The sequence below is a fragment of the Bos indicus genome, chromosome 5 (assembly GCF_029378745.1).
Source record: "Bos indicus isolate NIAB-ARS_2022 breed Sahiwal x Tharparkar chromosome 5, NIAB-ARS_B.indTharparkar_mat_pri_1.0, whole genome shotgun sequence".
Taxonomy (NCBI): domain Eukaryota; kingdom Metazoa; phylum Chordata; class Mammalia; order Artiodactyla; family Bovidae; genus Bos; species Bos indicus.
This window is the reverse complement of record NC_091764.1, coordinates 35,902,247-35,919,098: the sequence shown is the minus strand read 5'-3', so window position 1 is coordinate 35,919,098 and position 16,852 is coordinate 35,902,247. Positions and strand designations below refer to the sequence as shown.

At 35.7% G+C, this 16,852-nt stretch overlaps 1 protein-coding gene across 2 annotated transcripts in view; it reads right to left on the bottom strand.

Moving 5' to 3' along the window:
- NELL2 (neural EGFL like 2) overlaps positions 1-16,852 on the bottom strand; it is a 469,663-nt gene that overhangs the window by 27,008 nt on the left and 425,803 nt on the right. The gene's annotated exons all lie outside the window — the stretch shown is intronic.

The window sequence follows — 16,852 nt, the reverse complement described above, 5'->3', positions numbered from 1 at the left end:
CTCTCTAAGAAACTAAAATATTCTGTTAGACAGGTACTAAAATATTCAGTGCCAGCAAATCCTTAAAACTGAGAAAATATAAAATAAAGGCAGCCTACTTGGTTGTTTTTGACAGCTATACAGAAAGAATGCAGTGGTATTAGTAATAGGACAAACATCTGGACAGTTTCCCTGCTGCAAAAGTCACCCCACTGCAGAAAACGGAAAAAGAAAAGCATCTATGATATTCATTAGTGCTGCTCGCCAAATACTTCCCGCTCTTCTTCTGGACACAAGCTGGGATTGCCGTGTGACCTCCTGAAGCCAACTAGGGAAGTGATATGTGTCACTTCTAGGCAGAATCTTAAAGATGCAGTGTGTGGATTTGCACATATTCTCTCCCCATCACAATGACCAGTGATTTCCAGAAGCTCTGAAGTTCAACCTGAGTCCTGAGTGAAGATAATATGGGGCATAGTCCTCCTCTACTTGAGGTGGACATACAGTAAGAGCAAGAAATAAACCTTTTTGCTTTAAGTCACTGAGATTTTAGAGTCTTTTATTACTATCAACATAATCTCTAGTATATGGCAATAGCATTCATGCATCAGTATGCTTCTGATTTTTGAAAATATATCTCATTTATGTCACCTTTTAATTGGTTCATATATATCATTAACTCATTCAACCCTCAAAAAAGATCTTGATATGTAGACAGTATATTGAATATATGGAAAAAAAAATGAGGTAAAAGGAAATACTGGGATATAACCAAGGTCACCTAAAAGTTCATGGTAGCCTAACTTCCAGCTGTGTGTTCCTTCTTACAAGTAGACATAGGTTCAAATTGGCAAAATTACCTAAACAGAGCATGCGTCTTGAGTCTAATATATTGGTTCCAGTAGCTTTTTACTAATCCCAAATGCTATGAGGTCATTATTCTCCTTATTCAGTTTGTTGATAAATGGGAACATCTGGCTCTCATCCAAGTCTCTTTACTCATTCACAGAAGAAAAAGTAATGCCTAGAGTTGCTTGGCAGACTGTCCCCTTCTTCTTATATATTGTCTGGGTTTCTGGATGCATGGGGTTGCCTCAGTTCAGTCGCTCAGTCATTTCCGACTCTTTGCAACACCATGGACCACAGCACACCAGGCTTCCCTGTCCATTGCCAGCTCCCAGAGCTTACTCAAACTCATGTCCATTGAGTCAGTGATGCCATCAACCATCTCATCCTTTGTTATCCCCTTCTCGTCCTGCCTTCAATCTTTCCCAGCATCAGGGTCTTTTCCAATGAGTCAGTTCTTCACATCAGGTGGCCAAAGTATTGGGAGTTTCAGCTTCAGCACTGGTCCTTCAAATTAATATTCAGGACTGATTTCCTTTAGGATTGACTGGTTGGATCTCCTTGCCATCCAAGGAACTCTCAAGAGTCTTCTCCACAGTTTTAAAGCATGAATTCTTCAGTGCTCAGCTTTCTTTAGGGTCCAACTCTAACATCCATACATGACTACTGGAAAAACCATAGCTTTGACTAGACAGATGTTTGTTGGCAAAGTAATGTCTCTGCTTTTTAATATGCTGTCAAGGTTGGTCATAGCTTTTCTTCCAAGGAGCAACCATCTTTTAATTTCATTGCTGCAGTCACCATCTGCAGTGATTTTGGAGCCCCCCAAAATAAAGTCTCTCACTGTTTCCATTGTTTCCCCATGTATTTGCCATGAAGTGATGGGGACAGATGCCATGATCTTAGTTTTCTGAATGTTGAGCTTTAAGCCAACTTTTTCACTCTCCTCTTTCACTTTCATTGAGACGCTCTTTAGTTCTTCACTTTCTGCCAAAAGGGTAATGTCATCTGAATATCTGAGGTTATTGACATTTCTCCCAGCAATCTTGATTCCAGCTTGTGCTGCATCCAGCCTGGCATTTTGCATGATGTATTCTGCATATAAGTTAAATAAGCAGGGTGACAATATACAGCCTTGAAGTACTCCTTTCCTGATTTGGAACCAGTCTGTTTTTCAATGTCCAGTTCTAATTGTTGCTTCTTGACCTGCATACAGATTTCTCAGGAGGCAGGTCAGGTGGTTTGGTATTTCCATCTCTTTCAGAATTTTCCAGTTTGTTGTGATCTACACAGTCAAAGGCTTCGGTGAGATCAATAAAGCAGAAGCAGATGCTTTTTTGGAACTCTCTTGCTTTTTTGATGATCCAGCAGATGTTGGCAATTTGATTTCTGTTTCCTCTGCTTTTTCTAAATCCAGCTTGAAGATCTGGAAGTTCACGGTTCATGTACTGTTGAACTCTGGCTTGAAGAATTCTGAGCATTACTTTGCTAGCGTGTGAGATGAGTGCAATTGTGTGGTAGTTTGCATATTCTTTGGTATTGCCTTTCTTTGGGATTGGAATGAAAATGGACCTTTTCCAGTCCTGTGGCCACTGCTGAGTTTTCCAAATTTCCTGGCATCTTGGGTCCAGCAGTTTCAAAGCATCATCTTTTAGGATTTGAAATAGCTCAACTGGAATTCCATCATCTCCACCAGCTTTGTTGGTAGTGATGCTTCCTAAGGCCCACTTGACTTTGCATTCCAGGATGTCTGGCTCTAGGTGAGTGATCACCACATCATGGGGTCGCCCCAGACCTTGCTAAATGATCTGCTGCCATATCCATCTTGACAACCTTGCCATGCCTGCAGATTCCACTTGCCAAGGTAGAACAGGCTTTTCTTAATCTTTCCCATATATTCAAAAGCAGAGACATTACTTTGCCAACAAAGGTCCGTCTAGTCAAGGCTATGGTTTTTCCTGTGGTCATGTATGGATGTGAGAGTTGGACTGTGAAGAAGCCTGAGCACCGAAGAATTGATGCTTTTGAACTGTAGTGTTGGAGGAGACTCTTGAGAGTCCCTTGGACTGCAAGGAGATCCAACCAGTCCATCCTAAAGGAGATCAGTCCTGGGTGTTCTTTGGAAGGAATGATGCTAAAGCTGAAACTCCAGTACTTTGGCCACCTCATGCAAAGAGTTGACTCATTGGAAAAGACTCTGATGCTGGGAGGGATTGGGGGCAGGAGGAGAAGGGGACGACAGAGGATGAGATGGCTGGATGGCATCACTGACTCGATGGACATGAATTCGGGTGAACTCTGGGAGTTGGTGATGGACAGGGAGGCCTGGAGTGCTGCAATTCATGGGGTCTCAAGGAGTCAGACACGACTGAGCGACTGACCTGGACTGAAAAGAACACCTGAGTCATATTCCCTGCTGCAGTGACCATCATGAAAATGTCCTTCCTTCCTTGTTGAAGGGAAGACCAAGTACTTTTTAGAGTTCTTTCCCTCCAGACAGTCCACTTTAATTCAGTTAGATGAGACTAAGAAGGCAGTAAATACTGTTGAGCTGGAGTGGACTATCCACTGCTTCTTAGTCTCATCTAATTCCAAATTCGGGAAGTATATATTTCTTTCAGTCTCTCTTAAAATTTCTCTTTTTCTTTGTTCAATTTTGAAAGAGACAGACTTTGAATAAAAGAATAAATTTTTTTAAAAGGAGAAAAAAATGTCATCACTCATTTACTTCTTGATAAACCCAGAGATCCTTCTCTTAAAGAAGGTACAAACCATTCTCTTAGATCAGGTAATAAGTGAAAAAATAAATATTTCATATGATTGCAAAATTTTAACATTATTTCAAAGCCATGAATGAATGACATGTCACTGTGGTTCCTCTTCTAAAGAGTCAGCTCCTGCTGTCAGTAATTCCTATTGTCAAAATAATTGTTAGTGGTTAAATTAGCTAGCCATTAACTTCCAGACATACAGCTGATGTGGACTGCTTCGATTTACTAAGACCTTACAGGTTTCATGAAACAGTGTATTTATATTTCAGGGGCCTCCCTAACTGATGAACCTCTGATTTATAAATGGGACTAAAATGCTATGCTCATTTCAGCTTTATATGGTCTTTTCCTCTAACACAAATGATGCAGAAAATTGGTTATGTCATTTCTTAAGTGCATGGACAAAAGAAAACAGGTTGGAATTTAAGCTTTGGAAGTGAGTTTATTGGAAGAAGGCTGTGAGGGGGATGTTTAGAGTACCTTATTTTAGAAGAATTTGTTCATTAGCATTGGTGATTTAGAAGTAACTATTAATGGAACAGAGCCTTCTCTACTGAAGCAACTTTCACATTTCATATGCACTTGCATTTAGCCCTTTTATCTTTCTGCAACACAAGGGTTATCTCAGGTCATATGACACAGATATATATTTAAAATTTTACTCCTCATTCATTGTCTCTTGTCAATCATTCTAATCACCAGGACCACTGTTATACTGCTTCATCCCCACTTCTCTTTGTTTATATTACAGCAGCCTTCCTTGATCTATAACCATTAAATTTTAATAGAAATGCTATGCAGTATATTAGTGGATATCCCCTGAAGACTGGGAATTGAAACATATGCTGGCCATAGTGCATTTTCCTATACAATTTGACTATTATTATTTAACTGTTACTATTAAGTTTTATTTTAAAAGATAAATAAGCAAATATATGTCACTCATTAATTTACCATTCAATATTTATTGAATACCTGTTATATGTCAAGTACTAAGTGCTGGGGAAACAAGGATACACAATGCAGAAGTAATTCCTGCCCTCACCGGGTTTAGTATATATCTAAATTGTGTTTTAAGAAAATAAATTGATTAAAGTCTAAATTTACAATCCTACAGGACAGTGTTTCCTAACATGTGACACATCTGCCACCACTGGTATGGTATTTAGGTGATTATAGGTAAACATTTTATTTCATGTTTCTGCATTATTTCTATTTATAGTAAGCTATGGTTTTTCCAGTAGTCATGTATGGATGTGAGAGTTGGACTATAAAGAAAGCTGAGCACTGAAGAATTCATGCTTTTGAACTGGAGTGTTGGAGAAGACTCTTGACAGTCCCTTGGACAGCAAGGAGATCCAACCAGTCCATCCTAAAGGAAATCAGTCTTGAATATTCATTGGAAGGACTGATGCTGAAGCTGAAGCTCCAGTGCTTTGGCCACCTGATGTTAAGAACTGACTCATTGGAAAAGACCCTGATGCTGGGAAAGATTGAAGGTAGGAGGAGAAGGGGATGACAGAGGATGAGATGGTTGGATGGCATCACCGACTCAATGGACATGAGTTTGAGCAAACTCCGGGAGTTGGTGATGGACAGGGAGGCCTGGCGTGCTGCAGTCTATGGGGTCGCAAAGAGTCGGACAGGACTGAACGACTGAACTGATAGCAATTGATGCTAATAGTACAGTAGTAAAATCATATTTAAACTTTAAAAGTGAGAGGGATTACAGAAACCACACTAAGTATATATTGGCACAGACAATATATGAATATGATAAAACTTATTAAGATGGCATATAAATAACTGGAATTTTGATATAGTATGGAACAATTAGTTACATTTCAGAACGAATTACTGAGTAATTCCTTAGGTACTGAAATGCCTTAATTCATTTACAATATGACTCAATTTATCAAATACAGTATAAATATCCATATGTCATGGCTCAAATTATATACTTGTTACCATTTAGGACAGCAAAGTAAAGCTGGCCAGATAACGTACATTGCTTTATTTTATACTTTCATGTTCTTGCTATTTTTGATTTGTTTATGAAAACTTTTCCACTTTGGTGAAAGTCAGTAGAAAATGAAAGTGTGCTTGAATTGCCAAAGTATGCACTTCCCAAAAGGAGATATGTTTGTTTGTGTCATGGTTCTAATTAAAGTGAAAGATAAAACAAGCAGTACTGTAAGCTATCTGATGGTATGTATGCTGTTAGTTACTTTGTAAACCTTAATAAGAATTGAAATCTGATCCGCCACTTAAGAATTAAGTAGATTTTTATCCATCACAAATTTAAATATTACTGTGAGTTAGAATACCTAAATGCACACACTGTGTGCATTTTCAGATACATACATATTAAGCTTTACATATCATATATTAACAGAAAATAGCAAAAAAAAAAATCAAATAATTTATTTCTTTGGTACTTCTTTAGGTCAGTTAAAAACAAACCTTCATATTATCAAGTTAGAAACACAAAGAACAGCAGACCTAGGGGAGAAAAAGTTATAAGAACCACCAAGTTTGAACAAATTACTTTCCAACTGAATAAGAGTATTCAAAAAGATCAGTACAGGATGTATAAGTTCATATGATTTATTCTTGATTACAAGGGACTTAATTTTACCCTCTGCAGGTACATTATATAAAAAGCTAAAAATAAATTTTATGAAAAACTATGATTTCATTACATATTCTTTCTTAGGAAGGAACTAGTTTGTAGTTCCTTGGGAACGCTTAGAACTTTTTTAGCAGCTACTTTTAGAACAGTCAGCTAGTGATGATATTAAGATGCTGTCCCAGAGCGCAGAGAATCTAAAATCCAAAAACTGTTTAGCTATCCAATAGCAGTTACAAATAGCAGTTATACTCCAGGGATCAAAATCGACTTAGAAAATAAAAGTGGAAGCACTGCGGGGATAGATTTTCTGGAAAGTGCATATGTTTTAAGGACTTCCCTGGTGGCTCAGACAGTAAAGCGTCTGCCCACAATTTGGGAGATCTGGGTTTGATCCCTGGGTAGGGACGATCCTCTGGAGCAGGAAATGGAAACCCACTACATAATCATTAAAAATAAACCAACAGGCAGAAAACAAGAAAGGAAACTGTATGAGTAAAAAAAAAGCTCACAGATGTTAGTATCTTGCTTTTTTCATCTCCCTCAGGTATGGTGACGTAAAACTGGGTGCCTCCTATGTTCTGAAGCCAGAACACTGGCTTCAGAGGTAGCCAAATGAAAATGGCTTTTGATATCAGCATTTAGAAGGTCACTTCAGGAAGTGACAAATCATTTCTTTGTAAAATTAAATGTAGTTGTAAAATGAGACACTTAAATGATAAACAAAGCCTTCTCATGCATGATAAGTTATTTCTACTATAACAGCATACCTGAGAACAATATAAAGTGCAAATATCTAGAACCACCTATGTCTAAAACAGACCCTAATCATTAGTTTAAGCTGCTACCCTATACAAAAGAAAAAGACTTTTTTTTTAAATCAAAAAGCTATTTTTAATGGCAAAGTCAAATAATGAGAGTACTGTGTTTCAAAGTGTTTATTATTAATAAAAACCTAGACATCATTTCTCATTAAAAAATAGTGCTTGGACTATTCATGTCACTATCCTGTGTACTGGTAGTTAAATTATATTGATAACAGTAGGCAATTAAACATCCTCAAAACAATTAATCAACTCTTGATTACCCACATGTAGATTATTTGCTTTTCAGATTATCTGCAACAGTTTTTTTTTTTTTAATCAAAAGGTCATTTCCTTCTGTCTTTTGTGAATTTATGGGAAGTCTGCTTTCAACATTCAGATGTGAGTGCTCAAGGAAAGCAAACTCATTTGAGTATTGCATTGTTTTTTACAACTATGTCAGATTTGAATATATTAATAAAATATTGCCCAAAATTTCATAAGAAGGCTAATTTTCTCATGTGAACTTTTTAAAAGTAAAATGATGATATATGTAAATAAACTATGAAAATCCTAAAATTCTTTTCACAAGTTGGATAACATTGGAGATTTAGTGAAAATTACTTTAATTACTTTACAGTTCATAATTAGGAAGCCAATGACTGCTCTTAAGCATAATATCATTTCTTCATTAGGTCATTTAGGCGTCACAACAGCTATGTGAACTATTCCTATCCCTATGTCACAGACAAAGAAGCAGTGAAAGCAAATGCATTGCCCACAGTCAAACCACAGCCCAGAACTCTCTCAAGCCCAGTGCTCTTTCTCTTACCGTAGGCTGCCTCTGAAGACCAGTTTGGCCAACCAGAAACAGCTTATATTCTGAGATGTCTAATAATATATCCTAGTGTGAGTGAATTTTCAGCTCTTTGGTGTGCTAACTGGGTAACAGTGAGTATTTTACTAAACCTCTCTGAGTTTTCTGTTTTTGACCTAGAAGTAATGCTCTCTATCTCTTAATAGTTTGCTGTTGACTACTGCTATTAAGTAATCTAATAACTTTTCCTTACAGGAGAAACAGTGCCTAGCTCATAATAGGTATTCCTCCCTATCTTTTTGCTCACTTTTCAAAATTATCTTGACTGTTTGGGTTTTCTCTTTATCAGTTTGTGAATTTTTCACCAAAAAACCCAAAACAAAACAAAAAAATAGGGTGAGGGGAAGTCTGAATTGGTTCTATGGATTGATTTGGGGAGAATTGATTCTTTACATTATTGAATCTTTTAATCCATATACATGATGTATTTCCTTTTTCTCTAATGATTTTTATAGCTTTTATGGTCTTCATAGGTTTTTAAAAGGATGTCTTCTATATATTTTGACTGGGCTTATTCTTAAATGACTTTTTTTTTTTTTTTGGTATTCATTTTATTAAGACTAACATTATTTCCCCCCCACTTTATTAAGGTGTAATTCACAAAATGATAATATATTTAAAGTGTACAAATATGATGATTTAATATAAGTATGAAGCATGAAAGGATTCTCCCATTTAGTTAATTAGCACATCCATCACCTCACAGATTTACTTTTTATTTTTGGTAAGAACATTGAAACCATACTATTTAAAAAATTTTTTATTATACAATACAGTGTTATTAACTATAGTCATCATGGTACACATATTATTTCCTCACACCTAAAACCATCTATATTGAGGTAACATTTATATACAAAAATGATCAACAATTTCATGAGTTTTGATATGTAACCACTACACAATCAAGGTATAATAAATTGTTTTCATGCCCAAAATTTCCTTAATATTACAATAGTTTAAAAATAATGTGTGTAAATATGGGCAGTGACTGCATCTGTGTGTGTGTGTGTGTTTCTCTAACATCTAGCAAAGTACTAGACACATAGTTAGAGGTTCATAAGCATTTACTGAGTGAATGAATGATCTATTTGTAACATCAAATAACTAAGTGGCAAGCTCAGCATTTCACCTTTTGAGTCCTTCAAGATCAGGGGAAACTACAGCAGGGGTGGTAGCTTAAAAGCATTCACTAAGAAGCAATAACAAGATAAGATGACACTTTCTCATCCTATTTCAAATATTTATGTCAAAAACTTGATTATAATATTAAATGGAGTCGAACTGGTATAAAAAATACGTTCACTACATGTATAAGATACAATATAAATGTAATGGTGTATTTAATATCTATAACATATATTATTAATTTTTTAACAAAAAGGGTACAAAAAACTTCTAATTAAAGATGAAAGATTAAAAACATTGTTAAATCTCTTCTTCTTCCTAATCTTATAAACATATGTTAAAGGAACAAAGAAACATGTAAACAAAGGCAAAAAGTAAAACACCATCAATAAAAGAAGCAAATTCAAGAAATTTGAGTTAATTAAAGGTCTACTGATGAATAATCAACCCAATTACCTCCTCCCACTTTAAGAGGACAGCTGAAAGAAAGCAATTACCCCCACAGCCAGAATGGATTGTTCTTCTGTAAGGAAAATAAATATAATGTGTGGAGGAAACTAAGTAGCTAATGTTGGAATTATCCTTTGTAAGAAAGTCTCCTGCATTTTAGAGTTTAGAGTTCAAAGTATAAAAAGTGGCATCTTTTTAACTCAGTTAATAAGTCTGTTGGTCAACAAATTTTATCTTCATATTGAAGATCAAACAATACTGTTTTATTTGAAAATTCACTCTTAAATATTACCGTGAAATCAAGGAGAAACAAATACTTGAGAAAAGACTATAACATTTAACAGAATAACCAAGATATACCATCATAAAAACTGACCCTGAAGGAAACAGAAATAATAAACAGAACACAATTTAAAATATTTCTAGTTAATGCTTTCTGATAGATTTGGAAGAATATTTCATTCATAAGGGATACAGTGTTATAAAAAAGGAGTAGTCAAAGAATAAGAAGGAGATTTAGTTCCCTAGAAAATTTCTAATCTTTCCTTGGAAGATTTAATTTCTTGGAAATTAAAAATATGATAGCTGAAATTAAAAAAAAAAAGCAATATAAGACTTGAGAGATCAGCTATTTGAATCCAGATACTCTAGTTGCAGAGGTCAAACCCTGACCCCATATACAACACCACCTCAAATAAATTAAACAGACTCACATTTAAACTCACATTGTGAAATTTCACAATAAGCACGAAATATAAATCTTTTTTTTTAATTTTATTTTATTTTTAAACTTTACAATATTGTATTAGTTTTGCCAAATATCGAAATGAATCCGCCACAGGTATACCCGTGTTCCCCATCCTGAACCCTCCTCCCTCCTCCCTCCCCTACCCTCCCTCTGGGTCATCCCAGTGCACCAGCCCCAAGCATCCAGTACCGTGCATCGAACCTGGACTGGCATCATGTATGAAACGAAATATAAATCTTAATATCTTCCAGAAGGGAGATAACCTTTATGTACAACCTTCAGGTTACACATAAAGGGATAAGAATAAGTCTAGCATCACACTTCTCACTGTGGTAAGACAATAAATCAATGATTTTGACCCTAGAATTCTACACTTGGCAAAACTATTAAATACCTATATAAAAGCAAGATAAATATATTGTAAGACATAATTTCTTAGAAAGTTTTTGTGCCATGCACTATTTTTTAAAAGGTGTTACTGATGATGTAATGCAATAAAATAAAGGACTAAATCCAGGTAGAGGAAGACCAAGCAGGAGTTCACACCCTCTCCTAAAACCTCTCACTTTGCAAGGATATAGCCCTGTCTTAGTTCTTTTACCTCATTGCCTCTATTATCTAGTCTTCTTTGCAGCTTTTATCTTCTCAATCTCCAAAAGTTTCAGCTCCTTAGAGATCTATTTTCAGGTATTTTATTTTCCATCTACTAACTTCTTAATGATTTCATCTAATACTAGTGCTTTAAATACTCAAACACCATCAATACACTGAAAACTACCTGTAGTGCGTTGAATACTGTTCCTAAAAACATCACGTCCACTCAGAGCTCAGAATATAACTCTATTTGGAAATAGGAAATTAAAACAAACAAACAAACTCTCTTTGGTAGATAAAACAAGAAATGAAGGCAAAAACATATACTGGTAAAGGCTAAAAAGGTAACTTAAAGGGAATATAGATGGGCAGTGGTACAAGGGAGGTAAATCACCATCTATCAAACAATTAGTTACTAATAATGTATAAAATGGACCAATTAAACAAAGCATCGTATAAACATATTAGAAGAATAGGAAAGCAGTCCCTTCTAGCACTTCCTCTCAACTGGAATTTCACAAGAGAATTAAGTTCTAATGCCCTAAGGCATCCTGAGTAAATTATAAATGAACTTCTCCCCCATGTAGCAGGTATGGTACTAGTTATGTGCCATCCTTGGGAGATCTGAGAAATGAGTCTCTCCAGCCATTTTCTGGTTTGTAGCTCAGGTGAGGAACTACTCTTAGAAAAACTGATAGAAGGTAAGCAGGAAGTGAGTCAGGGATGCTATTGCTTTTCAAGTTGTATGTTTGATTTTTTAACCAGGTATCTATTTTCTTTCATGTACATAGAAATACTTTTAAAGAGCTTTCAGAAACCCTCATCTTTAAAATGTTGAGTATAACAGGATAGCAATTTTGCTAGTAGTGATATCTAGATGAAAAGAAAAATGAGCCAGAAGCTCTGGAGAAAGATATGAGGACCAGAAGCATGTGGATAATATAATCATAACTGATACTTCTCATTCAACATAGAATTGAAACTCTCTCTGATGTGTTAGCAGCAAGTTGGACAAGGTGTTTAATAAAATGGAATTCTGGAAACTCCTAGAAATTTAAAAATCTTTGCCAGTTCTATCCCTTTTACTGGGTAGCTTAGCTTAATGCATAGGATATGAGACTTAGAATACTTTTACTTATTCAATCACTTGACAAATACAGACCAAAAGTCTCTCATAGAAAACATGCTAGTCATTATGGCAGTATACTCAAGAGCTCATAGCCTAATGAAAAAGATGTAGCATTAGCACAAGTGTCTCAGATACAAGACAGATATGAGTCCTGAAGGAAGAATACAGATGAAGAAATATGTGAATTCAGAAAAGAGACACTGAAACTCTGATCATTAAAAACTAAGCTACTGGAGTAAAAATACTGATGAACAAAAACTTCCAGATTTATTCCTATAAATACTAGCAAGTTACTTAAAACATTTATTCATTTATTATATTGTAATCAAGTTCAGTTCAGTTCAGTCACTCATTCATTATAGTCATGTCCGACTCTTTGCGACTCCATGGACTGCAGCATGCCAGGCTTCCCTGTCCACCACCAACTCCTGAAGCTTGCTCAAACTCATGTTCATTGAGTTGATGATGTCATCCAATCATCTCATCCTCTGTCATCTCCTCCTCCTCCTGCCTTCAATCTTTCCCAGCATCAGGGTCTTTTGTAATGAGTCAGTTCTTCACATCAGGTGGCCAAAATACTGGAGCTTCAGCTTCAGCATCAGTCCTTCTAATGAATATTCAGGACTGATTTCCTTTAGGATGAATTGGTTGGATCTCCTTGCTGTCCAAGAGACTCTCAAGAGTCTTCTCCAACACCACAGTTCAAAAACATGAATTCTTCAGCACTCAGCTTTCTTTACGGTCCACTCTCACATCCATACATGACTACTGGGAAAACCATAGCTTTGACTAGATAGACCTTGGTCGGCAAAGTAATGTCTCTGCTTTTTAATATGCTGTCTAGGTTGGGTATAGTTTTTCTTCCAGGGAGCAAGTGTCTTTTAATTTCATGGCTGCAGTCACCATCTGCAATGATTTTGTTACTTTTAAAATAGACATGCTTTTTTCATACATTAGATGATATTATAGTTAGGCTCCCAAGATAATATGAATTGCTCGCTCTATAATAAGGAGTAGATTGCTTTAAAACAGAGTAAGACCCAGAGGGATGGTATGGGGAGGGAGGAGGGAGGAGGGTTCAGGATGGGGAGCACATGTATACCTGTGATGGATTCATTTTGATATTTGGCAAAACTAATACAATTATGTAAAGTTTAAAAATAAAATAAAATTTAAAAAATAAATAAATAAATAAAAAATTAAAAAAAAAAAAAAAAACAGAGTAAAACCAGAAAGCTCTTAACTACTATGCTTCCCTGAGCCACCTCTAATAGCAAGGATTAGACTGCCTACTTGATTTTGAGATTCTTTCCAGAAGGAGAAAAAGGAAGCTGATTTCTCAAACTATCCAGTAAGAATAAGATAGCTAGAGTGCTTTTGCGTAGTAATCTACCACAAGTTTTCTAATTATTAACATAGCACTACAAAAAGGCTTTATGCATTTTGATGAACTCACCAGTTATTCAGAAAAAAAGGTTTTGAATGGCATGCCAAGAAAGGTAAGATGACAGTCAAAATAGCTACTCTATATTTATTAGAGAACTAACTGACAAATTTATATCAGGAGAAATACTGCTTTGAGTGAAATGAGCTCACTGATGCCATAAATAAAGAAACGGAATACTACAATTTCCACATATCTGAATGAGAAGTCATCAGATAGAGCCTTGAGTGGGTCCTAAGCAAGAAATGTACTGATGGATGGTTTCTATCGGCTTTGAGCAAGTGTCAGATCTCTGATAGACTATCTACTTTCAGATCATTTTATTATAACAACTGCTTCCATCTCTATTAAAACACCCATTAGCTTGATACAGGATTCTCAGCCAGTAATGAAACATCACAGCTCTCCCACATTGATAACTGAAGGGAAAAAGATACCAGAAAGGAAGTAATTGAACAAACCAATAACTTCTTCCAATTACAATTAAACGAAACATCCTATGGGTTTCTTAAACACACGTTTACTCTTTTATGGTGCTCCCAAACCACAGAGGCTGAAGGCCACTTCTTGGTCCTGTCAATATATTGTCACTTAATCAAACTTCTTCCAGACTAATTATATTTTTTGTTCACTTTAACAAACCATTTCTTCATGATAGTTAGATTAGTTGTACAATTAGATTTGATTCCCTAAGGCAACACCAAACGATAGATCAAAGGGTTTCCAATCTTGAGTGTTTGATTCAGCCTAATTCTGTATTTGAGTAATGCATTTTAAAAAGAAAAAAAAAAGTCCTTTAGACCACATTTTTATGACTATCTGAAATAAATAAGGGACTGGTGGTTCTACAGGTAAAGAATCTGCCTGCCAATGCAGGAGATGCAAGAAATGCAGGTTTGATCCTTGGGTGGTTTGATCCTTGGGTTGTGAAGATCCCCTGGAGGAGGAAATGGCAACCCACTCCATTATTCTTGCCTGAAAAATTCCATGGACAGAACATGACCGAGAGACTGAGCATAGGAGAGGGAAAGATAACTGACAGCCGCCTGGCTATTAAGTGTCAGGTATTTTATTTGGCAACAAAATACCATTACACTGCCATTTCCATCACACCATCATACCACTGTTCACATATACACACACCTAAACTTTTAAAAATCATTCACATAGTAACTGGAGAAATGATATGTAGGGATCCAAAGGAAAAACAATCCTTATGCAAGCAGAGCTGCCATAGCTACTTGTTGTTTTCTATGGAAGCGCATGTGTTTCTCAGGAATTCATCCTGCTGCTTAGAGGTGAGATTCAGTATTGTAAAGCAGTCTGGCAAGATCTGCCCTTCTAGTAGTTTCAGTGGATCAGTAAACAACAGAAGTAACAGGAAGTCTAGTTTTATCTACACTGGCTTTGTATTAAGCTGCTGGAGCAAAGGTAATGAATGATTAAAAGCACAATGATAAGGGAGTAATTAAATAAATTATGGCACATGCATAAAATGGAATGCTATACAGCTTATTAAAATGATGTTTCTGAAAATCATTAATGATATGAAAAATATGATTAATGTCATGCAAAAAAGCAGGATTAAAATTATGAAGAAAATATTATTCCAGTATGTAAATGTGTATTTCATTTTGAATAAGATAGCAGTTACCTCCAGTTGGTGACATTACAGATTATTTTTATTTTGTGTATTTCTTCATTTTATAAATCTTATAAAATTAAATATACATCGCTTTTATAATTTAAAAACATTGTTCTTATATAATATGTTATCTTATATAATACTATACAGGAACTATAATTCAATATAAATTTTAAAAAGTAAATATACATTACTTTTATAATTTAAAAAGATTTACAAAAGGGTATAGAGTTTATAAATAAAACCAGGATGGATTGGAAGAGTAGTTATGCACCCTCATAAATTAATGTCTTAAGAAGATGGTCAAGGCCGTCTATTCTCCTCTCCTGTGGTCCCCCTTCCATAGTTTGCTTACTCCAAGACTCATACCGGCCCTCCCCTTCCCTGCACATGAACTGGACTCTTCCATCTCCATGCTTCTGCCTGCAAGCTTTCCTTTTCCTGGAGTACATATTCTCTTGCTTGGACTCATCTGAATCATATTTGCAAGGCTGTTCTCAGGTCTTCTGTATCAGGGATACCATTCCAAATTCCCTGGGTTCTAGTTCTCCTGCTGGACTTGTTGAGTTTACCACAGTCAGCTGAGAATCTGTTAGACTTTTTGCACTCCAGATTTATAGAAACATAATTGGTATGTAATATTGTATAAGTCTAGGAGAAGGCAATGGATCATATTGATTTGGTACACTTATATGTTGCAAAATGATTACGACCATAGCTCAGCTAACATGCCATCATGTCACGTAATTACCATTTCTATTTTTGTGATGAGAACACACATAAGATTTAGCAACTTTCAAATGTATAATACAGTATTATTAACTGTGATCACAATGCCATGCAGTAGATTCCCAGAACATATTCATCTTCTAGCTGGAAATTTGTACTCTTTGACCAATGTCTCCCCATTTCTCCCAACTCTTAGCCCCTGATAACCACCAATCCACTCTCTGCTTCTGCACATTTGGCTTTTTTAGATTCCACATGTAAGTGCCATCAAACAGTACTGTCTTTTTACGTCTGACATTTCACTTAGCATGACGCCCTCAGGGTCCATTCATGTTTTCACAAATGGCAGGATTTCCTTCTTTCTTATGACTGAATAATGTTCTATTGTATATATATATCACATATTCTTTATAAATTCATCCAATGATGGACACTTGATTGTTTCTAAATGACAGTCCTCAAAGGGCCTGAATTTTGCATCATCCATTTTCGAATCCCGCTGTTTCTAGAATATGTCTGGTGTACAGTGGGCCTCAGTAAATAACTGTTGAACTCTGATGAATTCATACTTAACAAACAGGACTGAGTCATGAGTAGGAGGCATCTGGATTGATACATGAGTGTTTGAAAGCATTTCAAAGACCATTAATGAAATGGACTTATTTAAGCAGTTATATATATATATTTTTTTCCTCTAGAATTTATTTATTTTAATTAATTAATTTATTTTAATTGGAGGCTAATTACTTTACAATATTGTAGTGCTTTTTGCCATACATTGACATGAATCAGCCATGGGTGTACGTGTGTTCCCCATCCTGAACCCCCACCCTCCTCCCTCCCCATCCCATCCCTCAGGATCATCCCAGTGCACCAGCCCTGAGCACCCTGTCCCAGGTATCAATGATATTTTTTTAAAAGGAAATGCTTCTGGAGTGAATTTAAGAACATAACTTAAGCACTGGTCTTTCAAACTTTAACTCACAATGAATAAACCAAAAATAAGAAGGACTTTTGGACTTTAAAAACAAAGAAAAAAATATCAGGGAGGTTGACTTAAAAGATTAAGTGATCCAATTT